The sequence below is a fragment of the Felis catus genome, chromosome A1 (genome assembly GCF_018350175.1).
Source record: "Felis catus isolate Fca126 chromosome A1, F.catus_Fca126_mat1.0, whole genome shotgun sequence".
In the NCBI taxonomy this organism is placed as follows: Eukaryota; Metazoa; Chordata; class Mammalia; order Carnivora; family Felidae; genus Felis; species Felis catus.
The window spans coordinates 213,706,954-213,725,124 of NC_058368.1; the positions used below are offsets into that span (position 1 = coordinate 213,706,954).

Genomic DNA, 18,171 nt, shown 5'->3' on the forward strand with positions numbered 1-18,171 from the left:
GCAAATTTCAAAATAATATTTCCAACTATTTTTATGACATCTCTAGTGGGGTGCTCTGCCATATCTTCCAACCTAACATGTCTAAGACTACACCAAAATCTGAAATTTTAGAAACGCCTCCTCCTTTTCTCCAAGGATACCAACATTCTCCTAATTATTCAAATTCTTGGTGATGTCTTTACTTTCTTCTACTTTACCTCCCAAACTTTATTCTTTGCTTTGGATCATCTCTTAGATATTTTTTTTTTCTTTCTCTTCTCTAATCTGGTAGGTAGTTGCCAAGCTCATATCCTAGACTAAAACACTGCTGCTACTGCCATTTTCCCATTTTGATTGCCTTTCCTTGTGGTTGCTACCCCATCTTATCTCCCTAAATTAAGAACCTATATCACATTTCAATTTTCCATCCTGGTATTCAGGACTCTCTTTAAGTTGGCCCCACCTTACCACCCTATGGCTCCTAAACAGCAGCACCCTACCATATCCCCCCTCTCCACTATTGCTTGCCCTACCAGTGGAGTAGATACATGAGTATACAAAACAAAGATCCCATGGGATCCCTTGGGATGTTTCTATTCTTTTTTTTCTATAATCCATACCCATCCCATTCCTTGACATCCATCTCTACTCCCACTTTCTCCCAAATGTCTTCATGATAACCCCAGGTATGTCCATTTTCCCACTTTTTAAACCGTTCATAGCATTTACTATTGGCATTGTACTTCTGACCTCACAATTATATATTGTCTCGTACTATTCTTTGATTATTCCTCTAGGCTTGTTTCAAGGAAGCTCCTGAAGTTGCTTCACGCCAGGAACCGAGTTTGGTTTACTGTTCAAGCACCTAGCATGTTGCCCGCACACTTCCTAAGAATCATGCTGAGTACATTCCAAATGCTCAGTAAATAAGTTTTTTTTTTTTAATTTTCAAAAGATTTTTTTAATGTGTATTTATTTTTGAGAGAGAGACAGACAGAGCATGAGTGGGGGAGGGGCAGAGAAAGAGAAGGAGATACAGATACTGAAACAGGCTCCAGGCTCTGAGCTGTCAGCACAGAGTGTGACACGGGGCTAGAACTTGGGAACAGCTAGATCATGACCAGGCCGAAGTTCGACACTTAACCAACTGAGCCACCCAGGCGCCCCTCAGTAAGTATGTTTTAATGCATTTGTACCTGAGTTCAACACAAAGGCCACCAACCCAATGGCTACCTTATCCATTAAGGGCAATCCTCCTCCACTCTTGGTTGGCTTCCTAAAGGAGATGCCAAAACCCACTCTCCCCCCATTCCTCTTGCCTGCCTCCCCTAAAGCAGGATGCCCTCAAGCCTCTTCTGGGAGTTCTGCAAATGTAGAATCCCAAGATTAAAAAACACCATAAACCATATCCTTTCTTGGAAATTTATAATGCATTTATTCTTTTGTTAATCATCTTTTATTTTTAGGTATTGGAATGAACAATAAAGACACAGTCCCTGGGGCGCCTGGGTGGCGCAGTCGGTTAAGCGTCCGACTTCAGCCAGGTCACGATCTCGCGGTCCGTGAGTTCGAGCCCCACGTCGGGCTCTGGGCTGATGGCTCAGAGCCTGGAGCCTGTTTCTGATTCTGTGTCTCCCTCTCTCTCTGCCCCTCCCCCATTCATGCTCTGTCTCTCTCTGTCCCAAAAATAAATAAACGTTGAAAAAAAAAATTTTTAAAAGACACAGTCCCTGTCTTCATCAAACTTAACCCATTAATACTTCTGAGAAGTCCCTGGTACAGAGACTTTAGGTTTGTTTAACTATGTTTTCCCAAAACCATACTCATTCCCCACCAACCCCACCCCCCAACTTTTTAAAGATGTTCTCAACAACATTCCATGGACCACATGTTTGACTTCGACAAGAAGGCCAACCAATCAGGCTAAACTAAAAGTTTTGGGTGAAGGATAAAGAACTGATCTTTTTATTTCACAGTAGGAAGCTTGGTTCACCCTGAAGCCTCCTGAAAGAGCCTGATGTGCATGCAGTAACAGCTGTTCAAATGCATCCTTTTAAAAAACACTGTGGTTATGAGTAGGGTGGTCTCAATACACACTGATTTTAAAGCAGTTAGCTTACACTGTTCCCTCCCAGGCACCTAGAAATAACAACAGAATAATGATGGAAATGATAGAGTAAGAAGGTGGGGGAGTGGGTGGGCACAGACAAAGAGAGGTGGGGGCTGATGATTAGAAGTGCTGGTATGGGGGCTCAGTGCTCGTGGGTTGAAAGAGTCTTGCTAATACGGTTAGAATTAGAGTTGGAGCAAAGCTAATGGCTCAGAGAGGGAGAGAGCTTGTGAAGGAGGAGGAGGAGGAGGAGGAAGGAATGGGGAACACAGTCAAGCAAGACCAGGAACATACTGTAACAAGGGAACACACAGGGCGGGAGAGGTGGGAGGCTATTGGGAAGAGCAGAATTCTTTCTCTGACATTTTATTACTCTACCATTTTTCTTTTAAGGCAGATGCCATATGCTTTCCATACTTCAGGAGGAGATGGGTAGATTCTAAAGTGGACACCTTTACCCACCTGGGGTAAGAAGATGGGGGGTATGTTAAGAGAAGAGAGGAAGGGAGTGGGGGAAGGGAAAGAGGGAGGAAGGAAGAAAGGAAAGTAGGTGGAAGAAAGAAGGGAAAAGAGGGAAGGAGGGAGAGAGGAAGATTTATCCAAGTCACACATTTTGGAAAACTCATAATTAGAGGATTTAAGGTCCCTAAGGTCCCCTCCTACTTCAAGATGACAATTGATCACGGGATTGTATCAGGAGACCATTCCAGGGTCCACGTGTGAGGAAAGTAAATCCTCCACTGCCCATCACCCTGCCATCATGTTCCTCCTCCCCTTTTAGACTTCTCCAGCCCAGGAGCTGTGCAAGCACACTGAGGCTAACCCCAATGCATGCGGCACCCCCAGGCCAGAGCCCGGGCCCTCTCCTCCACAGTCAGTTTCCTGGCTCCACACATCTGCTAAGCTCTGGGGCTTCCCTTCACGTAGCACCTCCCTGGGCTGAAAGGGTTGCCTGACTCCAACTCCATCTCTCCTGGGAAGACTTTCAGGTGCTGCTCTTCCTGGGGTGGCTGAGCATGGCTTAAGGCAGGTAGTCTTCCAAGTGCTTTGAACTGTTCATTGAACAAAATTTGTTGAGCTCTTGCTAAGTGTCAGGCTCAGAGAAGGTATAAAATATGAACAAGTTGCAGGTTCTGGTTTGAGATAGTGACAGAAGATCCTGAACTCATCTCTTCCCATGGACGCACCAAATCTATGGCTATATATGGAACAATTTCCTGGCGGGGGGGGGGGGGGGGGGTGGGACCCTAAAAGCTAGCAGAGCGACAACTCCTTCACATCAGGCAAGTCACAAAAAAACAGGTAGGAAAGGATGAAACATGATCTTGCCGTAAACCCCACCCCCAGTGGGAGTGAACTCAAAAGAGCTGGGGAGGAAAGGGTTTGTGACCCACATTAGTCACCCAAACTTTTAAGACCAGCACCTGAGAGAGAAGCCCACCAAACATCTAGCTTTTAAGTCCAATGGGGCTCATGTTTACAAGACCCATAGAGCTGTGGTGATCTGAGGCATGGCTCCTTACAAGCTAGTGCACAGACTCACCCATCCCAGGGTTCTGTGTAAAAGCAGCCCTTTGAAAAGCTCCTAGACTTTGTGTGAAAGAACTCATTTCATAATTGTAAAGTGTTGGTCTGAGGGGCAGGGAGCTTGCTGGGATCCTCTCTAGGAACAGAGGCTGGTGGACACCATCCTCCACACTCTCCCTGTCTTGCCAAAGCCAGCAGGTGCCATCTTGTCCACACACACCTCTTCCCCACCTTTTTTCCTTTTTCTTCTCTTTTTCTCCTTTTCTTCTTTTCCCTTTTTTTGGCAAGTGCTGTCTATGCACTGGTCCTCTGCTGTACTTCAGAGCACCAGTATCTCCCAGAGAGGAGGTTCTACCTATGTCTGATGACCCAAGTTTTACATCTGGGGATCCAGTTTTTGTGGCTGCCACCCAGGGGCTCCCTGATTGCCTGACTTTTGCAGCCAGAGGGGCTTGTGTTCCTGGGACCCAGGGAACTGACAATTGGTGAGACCACTCTGGGCGGCCAACCACTCCAGAGCACTGCACAGACAGCAGACTGAAATACACTCCCAGCCTTTCTGTGAAAGAGGTCTACTTGCTAGTCCTGGAGTTTTGGTCTTAAGGACAGGCTTTAGGTTTCACACACATTAGAGATGACAGAGGTATTCTCAGGGACTGTCCACCATCTATGTGCTCTCCCTCTGAATCGCTGTAGCTCCCCAGCATTTCACAAAAAACAAAACAAAACACCTGTACACTCACCTAGAGCCACAGTTTTGTGACTGCTGCACAGAGGTACCTTCAGGTCACCTGCTCTGGGACTTACACTTGCAGTCTTATGGGACCATATATATTTGCATTTTTTAAAAGTTATTGTCTGATGGTCTGGCTTCTAATCAGCCTGAATGTAGGTGTTGACTGAAATCCACTTTGGGACACTGACTGGTCTTGGCACAATCTCAAATATTGGGAACTATGTAAAACAAAATACGCTACTTGGATGCTCACAAAGGTTTGATAGACAACCAAGAGTTAGGGCAGGGTTGAATAATAAGGTTCATTTCTTACACAAAGCCAACCTTTTAAGACTCAGAGAAGTAGCTGTTTCATCTCATGCATAGAAACCAACACAAAGAGTCAAGCAAAATGAAGAAGAGGAATATGTTACAAATGAAAGAACAAGATAAAACCTCAGAGAAAAAACCTTAATGAGGGGCATTCATTTTTTAATATACCCTCTCTGTAAAGAGAGCTTTCCTACTATTCTTCTTTTCTAATCTTATATTCTAATAAACTTTTGCCTGCTGCTAAAACAAAACAAAACAAAAACCCTTAATGAAACAGAGATAAATAACTTACCTGATAAAGAGTTCAAAATAATGGTCACAAAGATGTTCACAAACTCAGAAGAATGAATGAATACAGTGAGAACTTCAACAAAGAAAATATTTAAAAATTTGAAAAAGAAGTCATAGAACTGAAGGATACAACAACTAAACTAAAAAATACACTACAGGGGTTTGATAGACTAGATGAAGCAGAGGAAAATATCAGTAAACTTGAAGACAGGGCAGAAGAACTCACACGATCAGAGCAGGAAAAAAAAAAAAAAGGTAATGAAAAAACATGAAGATACCTTAAGGGACTTATTGGACAATATCAAGTGAACTGACATTCACATTATAGAAGTCCCAGAAAATGAAAAGACAGAGAAAGGGGCAGAAAACTTATTTGAATAAATAATGGCTGAAAACTTCCCTAACCTTGGAAAAAAACAGATAAACAGATCCAGAGAGTTTCAAATAAGATGAACCCAAAGAGACTCAATACACATTATAGTTAAAATGTCAAAAGTTAAAGACAAGGAGAGATTCTTTTTTTTTTTAAGTTTGTTATTTATTTTTGAGAGAGAGAAAGCATGAGTCAGGGAGGGAAAGAGAGAGGGGGAGAGTGAGAGAATCCCAAACAGGCTCTGCGCTGTCAGCACAGAGGCTAATGCAGGGCTCAAATCCACAGACCATGATATCATGACCTGAGCTGAAGTCAGATGCTTAACTGACTGAACCACCAGGCATCCCAAGACAAGGAGAGATTCTTAAAAGCAGCAAGAGAAAAACAATTTGTTACATATATGTGAACCAGATAAGACAACAGGGTTTTCAGCAGAAACTCTGCAGGCCAGAAGGGAGGGGCATGATATATTCAAAGTGCTGGAATAAAAAAAAAAAAAAAATCCAACCAATAATACTCTACCTGACAAAGAGATAGTCTTCCAGACAAACAAAAGCTACAGGAGTTCATCGTCACTAAACCAGCCTTATAAGAAATGCTAAAGGGATTTCTTTTTTTTTTCCTGATTTTTTTTTTTTAATGTTTATTCACTTACTGAGAGAAAGAGACAGAGTGTGAGCAGGGGAGGGGCAGAGAGAGAGGGAGACACAGAATCTGAAGCAGGCTCCAGGCTCTGAGCTGTCAGCACAGAGCCTGACGCAGGGCTCAGACCCATGAATCACGAGATCATGACCTGAGCTAAAGTCAGACCCTTAACCAACTGAGCCACCCATGTGCCCCTAAAGGGATTTCTTTAAGCTGAAAAGAAAAGGTGCCAATTAGTAACAAAAACACATATGAAAGTGTAAATCTCACTGATAAAGGTAAATATATAGTAAAGGTAGTGGGTTAATCACTCATAAAGCTGGTATGAAGGTTAAAAGACAAAAGTAGTAAAAATAGCTGTAACTACAATGATTATAAAAATATGAAAAATTTAATATCAAAAACATAAAACATGTGAGGGGGAGAGTAAAGATACAGAGCTTTAGAATGTATTCAAACTTAAGGGGTGCCTGGGTGGCTCAGCTGGTTAAGCATCTGACTCTTGATTTTGGCTAAGGTCATGATCTCACGGTTCATGAGATTAAGATCCACATCAGACTCTGTGCTGACAGCATGAAGCCTGCTTGGGATTCTCTGCCTCTCTCTCTCAAAATAAATAAACATTAAAAAAAAAAGAATGTATTCAAACTTAAGTTGCTACCAACTTAAAATAGACTATATGTAAGCTTTATGGTAACCAACAAGCAAAACCCTATAGTAGATAAACAAAAAATAATGAGAAAAGAATCTAAACATATCACTAAGAAAAGTCATCAAACCTCAAAGGAAGAGAGTAAGAAAAGAAGAAACACAGGAGCTACAAAATGGCCAAAAAACAATGAACAAAATGGTAATTAGTACATACCTATCAATAACTGCCTTAAATTTAAATGTACTAAATTCTCCAAAAGATACAGACTGTCTGAGTGAATAAAAAATAAGACCCATGATATGTTGCCTATAGGAAATTTACTTCAGATATAAGGACACATACAGTCTAATAGTGAAGGATGGAAAAAGATATTCCATGCAAATGGAAACCAAAAGAAAGCTGGGGTAACTATATTCATATCAGATAAAATAGACTTTAAAACAACTGAAATAAGAGACAAAGAAGGGAATTATATATTGATACAGAGGTCAAACAAGAGATACAACATTAGTAATATTTATGCACACAACATAGAGGCACCTAACTATATAAAGCAAATATTAATAGATCTAATGGGAGAAATAGACAATAATACAATAATAGTAGGGGACTTTAACACCTCATTTACATCAATGGATAAATTATGCAGATAGAAAATCAGTAATAAAACATCAGTTTTAAATAACACATTATATCAGATGACTTAACAGATATACACATAACATTCCATCCAAAAATAACACAAACACATTCTTCTCAAGTGCAAGTGGAACATTCTCCAGTAGAGATAACACATAGGCCAGAAAACAGCCTTAAAAAATTTTAAGACTGAAATCATAGCAAGCATCTTTTCTGACCAAATGGTATGAAACTAGAAATCAATTACAAAAATAAAATTTAAAATTCACTGGAAAATAAGGGGAGACTAAACAACCAATGGGTCACTAAACAACCAATGTCACTAAACAACCAATGGGTCAATAAGAAATCAAAAGCAAAATTTAAAAAAAGAAAAAAACCCTCAAGACTAATGGAAATGGAAATGCAACATACCAAAACTTATGGGATGCAGGTAAAGGACTTTTAAGAGGAAAGTTCATAGCAATAAATGCCTACCTCAAAAAACAAGAAAAATCTCAAATAACCTAACTTTTCACCTCAAGGAACTAGAAATAGAAGAACAAATGAAGCCCAAAGTAGTAGAGGGAAGAAAATAAAACAGATAATGAGCAGAAATTAATGAAATAGAGACTAAACAAACAATACAAAGGATTAAGGAAATCAACAGCTGGTTCTTTGAAAGGATAAGCAAAACAGAAAGAAGGCATTACCACTGATACCAGAGAAATAGATGAGATCACTAGGAAAAATGATATGCAACAAATTGGACAACCTAGAAGAAACATAAATTCCTAGAAACATGCAATCTTTTGAGACTGAATCATGATGAAATAGAAAATCTAAACAGACCAATTATTAGTAAGGTGATTGAATCACTAGTTTTAAAACTCCCCATAGACATAAGTCCGTGACCAAATAGCTTCACTGGTGAATTCTATCAAACATTCAAAGAAGAATTAATACCAATCCTTCTTGAACTCTTCCAAAAAACAGAAGAGGAGGGAACACTTCCAAACTTATTTTACCAGGCAAGCATTATCCTGATACTAAAACCAGACAGACACTACAAGAGAAGAAAATTATAGGCCAATCCTTGGTGAACATAGATGCAAAAATCCTCACCAAAATATTAGCAGACCAAATTCAACAATACATTAAAAGAATCATCAAGTGGGATTAAGTGGGATTTATTCCAGGAATGCAAGGGTGATTCTACATCCACAAATCAATCAAGGTGATACACTACATTAACAAAATAAAGGGTAAAAATCACATATGATCATCTCAATAGATGCAGAAAAAAACATTTGACAGAATTTAACAACCATTTATGATAAAAACTCTCAACAAAGTGTATATAGAGGGAATGTGCCTCAACATAATAAAAGCCATAAATAGCAAGCCTGCAGCTAACATCAGTGTTTTAATGGTGAAATCTATAAGTGTTTCCTCTTAGATCAGAAACAAGACAAGGATGCTCTCTGATACCACTTTTATTAAACACAGTATTAGAGTCCCTAGCCATAGCAATCAGGCAAGAAAAAGAAATAAAAGGTATCCAAATTGGCTAAATAAAAAAAAAAAAAAAAAGTAAAACTGTCAACTATTTGCAGATGACATGATACTATACATAGAAAGCCCTAAATAAAGACTGTCAGAATTAGTAAATAAATTGAGTAAAGCTGCAGGATACAAAATCAATATGCAGAAATCTGTTGTATTTCTATCTACTAGTAACAAACTATCAGAAAAAGAAATTTGAAAAATAATCCCATTTATAATTGCATCACAAGAATAAAATATCAAGGAATATATTTAATCAAGGAAGTGAAAGACTTGCACACTGAAAAGTATTTGGCATTGATGAAATAAACTGAAGAAGACACAAATAAAGGAAAAGCTGTGGGTGCCTGCGTGGCTCAGTCGGTTGAGTATCCGACTCTTGATTTTGGCTCAGGTCATGTTCCCAGGGTCATGGGATCAAGCCCCACGTTGGGCTCTGCACTGAGTGTAGAGTCTGCTTGGGATTCTCTCTCTCTCTCTCTCTCTCTCTCTCTGTTTCTCTCTCTCCTTCCCTCCCTCCCTCTGCCCCTCTTCCTGACTTGTGTGCTCTCTCTAAAATAAAAAAAATAAAATACATAAAAAAAGAAAAGACATTCTGTGCTCATGGACTGGAAGAATCAATATTGATAAGATGTCCATACTACCCAAGCAATCTACAAATTCAATAAATCTCTATCAAAATTCCAATGGCAGGGCACCTAAGTGGCTCAGGTGATTAAGCATCTGACTCTTGATTTTGGCTCAGGTCATGATCTCTTGGTAGTGAGACAGAGCCCTGCATCAGTATCCACAATGAGCATGGAGCATGGTTGGGAATCTCTCCCTCTCTCTCTGCTCCTCCCCATTCATGCTTTCTCTCAAAATAAATAAATAAACTTAAAAAAATTCCAATGGTATTTTTCACAGACACAGAACAAACAACTCTAAGTACTAAGTACTCTAAGTACTTTGGCTAGTCTGAGTAGCCAAAGCAATCTTGAGAAAGGAGAACAAAGCTGGAGGAATCACACTCCCTGATTTCAAACTATATTACAAACGTATAACAATCAAAACAGTGTGGTACTGGCATAAGAACAGACAAGTAGATCAGTGGAACAGAACAGAGAACCCAGAAATAAACCCACACATACATTGTCAATTAATTCATGACAAAGGAGCCAAGAATATACAACGGGGAAAAGATAGTCTCTTCAATAAATGCTGTTGAGAAAATGGACAGCAACACAATATTGAAACTGGGCTACTATCTCATACCACACACAAAAATTAATTCAAAATAGATTAAAGACCTGAATATAAGACCTGAAACCATCCAAGAAGGAAATATAAGCAGTAAGCAACTTGACCTTGGTATTGGTAGTGATTTTTTGGATTTGACACCAAAAGCAAAGACAAACAAGAAGGACTACATCAAGCTAAAAAGCTTCTGCACATCAAAGGAAACCAGCAACAAAATGAAAAGATAACTTATTGGATGAGAGAAAATATCTGCAAATCATACATCTGATAAGGAGTTAATATCAAAAATATATAAAGAACTCATAGAACTTAATACCAAAAAAAATAAAAATTTTTAAAGCTATTTTTAAAAATCCAATTAAGAAATGGGCAAATCTAAAAAGACATTTTTCCAAAGAAGACACAGATACATTAAAAGATGCTCAACATCACTAGTCACCAGATATATATATAGATCTATATCTATATCTATATCTAAGATATATATATATTTTTAAGGTAGGCTCCATACCCAACATGGCACTTGAACTCATGACCCTGAGATTAAAGTAGCATGCTCTACCGAGTGAGCCAGCCAGGTACCCCCATCAGAGACATACAATGCAAAGCCACAATGAGATAACATCTCACACCTGTCAGAATGGCTTTTTCCAAAGAGACAAGAAATAACAAGTATTAGAGAGGGTGTGAAGAAAAGAGAATCCTTGTGCACTGTCGGTAGAAATCTAAGTCGGTGCACCCACTCTGAAAAACAGTATAAAAGTTTCTCAAAAAATTTAAAATAGAAGTATCATAAGATCCAACAATTCCAATTCTGGATATTCATCCAAAGAAAATAAAAACAGTAACTGAAAAGATACATACACCTGCATCTTCACTGCAGCATTATTTACAATAGCCATGATATGGAAACAATCTAAATGTCCATCAGTGGATGAATGGGTAAAGTAAATGTGGTGTGTATATACAACGAAATAGTACTCAGCCCTTTCAGAACCTGAGCCCTGCATTGGGTCCTGCACTGACAGAGCAGAACCTGCTTAGGATTCTTTCTCTCCTTCTCTCTCCGCCCCTTCCCTGCTTACGTGCACACACTCTTTCTCAAAATAAACAAACATGAAAAAAAAAAAGGAATGAAATTCTGCCATTTGCAAGAACACAGATGGACCCTGAGGGCATTATGCTAAATGAAATGAAATAAGTCAGACAGAGAAAGAGAAATTCCATATGATCACTCTTATATGTGGAATCTAAGAACAAACAAATAAAAAAAAATGCATACATACATAGAACAGACTGGTGGTTGCCAGGAGTAGGGGATTTGGGGGTAGGTGAAATAGGTGAAAGGAGTCAAAAGGTACAAACTTCCAGTTATTAAATAAGTAAGTCATGGGGACATAATGTACAGCACAGTGACTCTAGTTAATAACACTCTATTGCATATTTGAAAGCTAAGAGTAAATCTTAAAAAGTTCTCCAACTCCTGAGTATATAATCAGTCTCTCCTCAAGGTTCTGGGGCAGATCTTCCTGCCCATGGGTCCTGTTTCCACGCTTTAATAAAATCACCTTTTTGAACAACAACAAAAAATCACAAGAAAAAAATTTGTAACTGTATCTGGTGAGGGATGCTAACTAGTCTCATGGTGGTGACCCTTTCACAATATGTTCAAATACTAAATCACTATGCTGTACACCTGAAATTAATATATATATTGTATGTCACTTATACTTCAATAAAAATAAATTTTAAAAAATACAAACAGGTGGGAACACCTGGGTGGCTCAGTTGGTTAAGCGACCGACTTCAGCTCAGGTCATGATCTCACAGTTTGTGAGTTCAAGCCCCACGTCGGGCTCTGTGCTGACAGCTCAGAGCCTGGAGTCTACTTCAGATTCTGTGTCTCCCTCTCTTTCTGTCCCTCCCCTGCTCATGCTCTGTGTCTCTCTGTCTCTCAATAATAAATAAATGTTAAAGAAAAAAATAAAAAAAAAATACAAACGGGTCAAGGTCTAGGTCCTCAAAAAGTTGAGAATCCAGTGTGGTCAGGAGCAGGAAGAGGCACCTCTTGAAAGGCACCTGAGAACTCAAAGGGCTCCTGGACAGAGCTGCCAGCAGAATGACGGACAAGACTCACAAAACTGGGATGCCTGGGTGGCTCAGTCTGTTAAGCCACCGACTCCGGCTCAGGTCATGATCTCGTGGTTCCCAAGTGCAAGCCCTGCGTTGGGCTCTGTGCTGACAGCTCAGAGCCTGGAGCCTGCTTCGGATTCTGTGTCTCCCCCTCTCTCTGCCCCTCCCCTGCTTATGCTCTGTCTCTCTCTGTCTCTCAAAAATAAATAAATGTTAAAAAGAAAAAATGAAGAAAGAAAAAAGACTCACAAAACTGACGAGCCCCTGGTCTGCACAGTAACTGCTGTGGGCAGAAGGGACCAGACACGTGGAATGAGTTAGACGGACAGACAGGAGCTGGAATTAACAGAGTAATAAAAACAAGAGTGAATTCACCTCAGGAGCTGGAGCACTTTATAGGCATGAGGTTGGGCTGACTCCTTCTGACGCGGGGCCCACAGGACAACAGCCCAGTGCAGCTGGTAGCGGCGTGGGAAGGGGAGGAGCCGAGTCAGAGCTGACCTCCTAGGCGGTGAATCACAGCCTACACACACTGGCTCTGATGTTCCAGTTGGATTCAACTGATAGCAAAACCACCTTGACCATTCTCTTCCCCTTTGAGACTTGTCCTCAAGTGTGTGCTGAGTGTCCCGTCAGCCAATAAGCTGTTAGCCTCTGGGAACCACCATTAACATATTCTTAATACATTGCAACGTGTTGGCTCTTGATGACGCTGACTTGATATGAAATAAAATTCTAAGATGTACATACTCGGTGGTGCTTTTCCTCCCTTTCTTTATATTTGCTTAACTAACTGGATTACTCATTGAATTGAGGGTCCTTCTAACTCTTGCTCCCGGGGGACGCTGTGTCTTTTCCTCTGCACCCAGCCTGGCGGCCGTGCTCCACTGACTCGGAAGGAGTGACTCCCCCACGTGGAAAGCAGTGCCCCACCTCCCACCAGCCTATAGTGAGGACAGCCAGGACCAAGGTCACAAGCCAGCAGAGGCATGGGTGTTCTCACCCTGGGCTGTGGATCTTCAGGAAGGATGCACAGATGAGTAGTTTAGCTAGCTCTCAGCAGGTGGGCAGCACTGAGAGGCCAGAAGCAGCAAGAGGACATCCAGGGGTGTGTGGCAGGGCCACGGGTGCTAGGCCAGACTGGTGTCCCTTAGATCATCCCTGTGAAAGACCCTGGCTGTCATCCCACAGTCCACCCAGACTCCTCTTGTCTTGATCTCCCATTGACTCCTTGGGGTGCCTGATATACTTAAATTCTTTTATACAATAAATTATTATTATTGTTTTTAAATTTTTTATTTTATTATTATTTTTTTAGTGTAAACTTTATTTGAGAGCAAGAGAGAGGGCACACACAAGCAGGGGAGGGGCAGAGAGAAAATCCTAAGCAGGATGAATCCCGCAACAAGGGCTTGAGATCATGACCTAAACCAAAATCAAGAGTCAAATCTTCAACTGATTGAGCCACTCAGGCACCCTTATTTTATTATTTTTGAGAGAGAGCGAGCGAGCATGAGCGAGAAAGAGGGGCAGAGAGAGACAGAAAGAGAGTGCAAGAGAGAATCCCAATTAGGCTCCACACTCAGTGCAGAGCCCAACGTGGGGCTCAGTTCCATAACCCTGGGATCATGACCTGAGCTGAAATCAAGAGTCAAATGCTCAACCGACTGAGTCACGCAGGTGCCCCTATCCAATAAACTATTTTTATGCTTCACTATTTTTAGGCTTTAAGCATCCAAAGAAGATGTTACTCCACCAAGCACTAGGTGTCCCCACAAGCCATGCAGCAGCCACAGGACCCCGTGTGGGCCCTGAGGGAATGGCTGGTCAGCACCAGTGTGAGGTCTTCCCAAGCTCCCCTCTCTCTCTTCATTTTACTTAATTATCCACCAAATAGTAACAAATAATAAAATTGGTGGGTAGTTGCTGGGGATGTGGTGATGAACAAGCTGGAACAGTCCTTACTCTCAGAGAGCTGACAGCCTTTCTCAGTGTGTACAACCGGTCTTTAGAAAAATTCTGAAATGTTCTCATTCTCAAAGATGTCTTATGTCAGTGGTAGAAAGCACGTGACCTCGAGCTCTGCACAGACACACGCAGATGCACACCAGGTCCCGAAAACACCCGGCCGCCTATCCCCAGAGTGCTTGACCTGCACGTATCTCCTTTTATTGCTGGCCTTGTCTTTCCCCATCAGAACTCTTCTCTGTCCCATTCCTATGAGGTCTAAATTATAGTCATTAACACGTGAGAGGCCAGCATTTTGATACTCAAGGCTTTATTTATTTATTTTTAATGTTTGTTTATTTTTGAGAGACAGTGCGTGTGAGTGTGCAAGTGGGGGAGGGGCAAAGAGAGAGGGAGACACAGAATCGAAAGCAGGTTCCAGGTTCTGAGTTGTCAGCCAGAGCCTGACGTGGAGCTCGAATCCACCAACCGTGAGATCATGACCTGAGCCAAGTTGGATGCTTAACCAACTGAGCCACCCAGGCACCCCTAAAGCCTTTTTAAGTAATCTTTTTAAGAAGCATGGAGACAACAGTCTTCTGTAGCTAATACATAGGCCCCCAAATTTTGGCCCTAATTCTCAGAAAAGGAGTCCAAATGGGCAGTTGTATATGGCCACTTCAAATTATTTTTTTTTAAGTTTACTTATTATTTATTTTGAATGAGAAAGAGAGAGAGAGAGAGAGAGAGCTGAGGAGGGTCAGTGAGAGAGAGGCAGAGAGAATCCCAAGCAGGCTCCAGGCTGTCAGTGTCGAGGCCTATGCAGGGCTTGAACCCACAAACCATGAAATCATGACCAGAGCCAAAACCAAGAGTCAGACACTGAAGTGACTGAGCCTCCCAAGTGCCCTGCCACTTTGAATTCTTAAGAGCAGTGGGTATTCCTGCCTGTTCTGCCCGTCTTCCCCCTCTTCTCCCTCACTGCACAGACCGCTTAGGCTATCTTATCCACTGCTAATATCTGCCACTCACAAGCTACTACTTCATTTCACAGAGAGATTGGCAAATTGTTTCTGAAAAGGGGGGGGGGGGGGCACAGCTTCCCTTCCCAAAGAAGCTATCATTCACATTAGGTTCAGTCCTTTTTAAGAAGGTTTACACTGAAGGAATAAAATCTGTTAACTTCCGTTGTCCATTTTCCCCTGCAAAATACACAACACATCGCTTAGAGGTGATGCACGAGAGAGAGACAGAGAGAGAGAGAGAGAGAGAGAGAGAGAGAGAGAGAGAGAGAGAAACATCTAAAGTCTAGTGATGCATGCACTTGGCGCCTTCGGGAGCCAAGAGTGCTCATAAGAGGAAAGAGGGAAACAGAATGCAGCTGTCTGATCAGCTTCATTGTACGCGGCATTTGCACAAAACAGGGTAACCTATGTTTGCTACCTTCAAACTCTGCGAGCACCACTTCCTCCAAAATGCTGGTCAAATGGCCATTGTAGACTTCCAGTCCAAAGAAACTTCTTCAGGCTTAATATTTCTGTTTCTACCCCAACTCATTCTTCTCATGTCATAATTTGCTCCCATCTACAATGAAAACAAAAACAAAAACATCCAGAAACGGTAGTCGAAACGAGGCAGTTCATAACCCAACACAAATAAGGAGTTGTTGCTTGTCATGGATGATGAACTAGACCACAGGTTCTGAACGTCTGTGGTTTGTCCAGAGGGTGGAGCCTGGGAAACCTCCAAAGGGCGGCTGTGGATGCCGCTACCCTGTCATTGACTGCACTGCCTGTAATTTTCAAGCAGGATGCCCCACATCACACAACACCAACATCCTTCTCTGCGCTTTTTATAACATAATGCTGAGTTTTTGCTGAACAAGCCCTCACTTGTCCAAGCCTCAGTTAGTCTGTTGTATAACATATGTAGATTGGTATTTTTATTGACTTTTGAAACACTCCAAATGTTGTTCAAGGAGGAGTTTGGTGTCATTTCACAGAAACACTTAAGTCATCCACTGCAAACACTGGAAGGGACTAGCGATTTTGTAATTTAACCTACTCATCTATCCAGTGCAGAAATGAGGCCAGGAGAGGTAAGTATCCCGTTTAAGTCTCTTCAGATCATTCCAGAAAGAGTCATAATCAGAATCCAGGCTCTCTGACTGCGGAACCAGAGCTCTTTTCACTTGGAGAGACCAAAGTACAAGATTTAATTTTTTAAAGGCACGCGCTATTGGCCATGGTAAGAGAAAATGAGAACGAGTTACTTAAAATACAGAAAGAAGGCAGAAGCCTGATGATAACCAATTAAGTTAACACAGCCTCCCAATTAAACCATCCATACAGAAGCCGAATTGTGGAATTTGAGTTCCTCTGCTCTTCTTCCAATAGAATTACTAATAAGCTGCTGGGAGACCCAAAGGTGAAGAAAGAGGAAAAAAAAAAAAAAAAAGACATCCTAGAGACTTGAAAGTCCAGCCTCAGAGCCCCCAGGCTTGGCACAAAGGGATGTCCCTAGGCCCCCCTTTCCTCCAGTGGCCCATGGCTTCAGGGGACATTGGAGCCCCTCATCCCTGTGGCCCATATCAGGATGGGGCAGAGCGGGGGGGGGGGGGGGGCTCAAGTCCCTAACAGCTGTCCCCTCCTGAGGACAGCATGCAGGTCGATGAGTGACTGGTTGCCAAGGGCAGCCAGCAGAGGCTGAAAGGTACTGCATTAAGCCCAGCATCATTATTATTAAACCTACAATTTAAAACCAATTATGCTTTGCAGAAGACTGCAGCCTCCATTTAAACCACTCCTGGAGGAAAATAAAAAGCCCGTTACACAGAGTTCAAGGCAAGCTACAGAAGCGCTTATGCCACATGAAGCTGGGATTCAAGCACAAATTAATAATCATAACCCTGGGGTTCCCACTCAGAGAGAAGCAGAACAATGGAAAGCAAATGCTAGAGAATAAAAACAAAATGCAAACATCCTCCTTTTACCAAACAGCAGCTAGATTTCCTGGAGATTTCAAAATAAATTTACTTACTTCACTCAGAGGGGGAAAGCCTGACATGTAAATCAGAGGTCCTGAGCTAGCAGCCAGGCTCTCCCTACAGTGCTGGCTGGAGGGGGGGCGGGTGGTGGTGGGAGGAATCACTGGCTAACATCTAGAAATTAGGATTCTCCATGTAAAAAGCCTGGACTTGCAGCTTCTCTTGACAAATCAGACTATCCAGGAATGCTGTGGCAATGACTATCCAGAACCATCCACTGCCTTCTGACACAGAACCTGTGCATCCTATCATCTCATAAAGGGTTACAAAAGAGTGGAATCATCCTTACAATGGCATCTCTATCAAAAATTTTCTTCCACTTGTCCCACTTCATTTATTTGTGTTCTCCATCTGACATATCTTAGATATTTGATTGATTCCTATCCCAAATCTCCTTCAGGAGACAAGTATTCTGCAGCTGCTGAAACTATCGGTCATAAAGAAAGTCAGTTTTAATTTGAATGATATTTATCAAGTGTCTACTGGGTTCAAGAGACCGCACTGGGCCTTGGGGGAGGGACTCAAAGATAATTAAGGCCCATCACTTCACTGTGGGCATTCCAGCTCAAAAGACTGGGCAAAACCCTGGAGAATATGATGTCATGAGAAAGGCATAAACCACTATGGGGTTCAGAAGAGGCAGAAACCACATCTGGCTGGGACTTCAGGAAGAGCTACATGGAAGAAACAGCATTTGGAATGGGCTTCCAGGAAGGGTGGTATTTTGAAAAGTGAAGAAGGAAAGCAAGAGAGATCAGCAAGCACAAGGTGAGCATTTGCAAAGGCTCCAGGCACCAGGAGTGTGTAGGGAACAAGGAGTAACCCTCCCCCAAATGTGCATAAACTTGGAAACAGAGGAGTTGGGTTGTTCAACTTCTGGGTTCTGTTCCCACCTCCTTCCTTAGCCCAACTCCTGCAGAGACAGAGGTTGGATCTTAACTCCCCGATGACAAATGAATGATGCAGAGGGGCCACCCTCACAGTCTTTTGCAACAGG

The 18,171-nt window shown here is 41.8% G+C and overlaps 1 protein-coding gene across 1 annotated transcript in view; it reads right to left on the reverse strand.

Annotated features, from left to right (window-relative positions):
• PDZD2 (PDZ domain containing 2) overlaps positions 1–18,171 on the reverse strand; it is a 367,861-nt gene that overhangs the window by 263,898 nt on the left and 85,792 nt on the right. Inside the window, 1 exon segment of the mRNA XM_003981524.6 lies at positions 15,572–15,712. The gene's annotated coding sequence lies outside the window, so the exon portion shown is untranslated.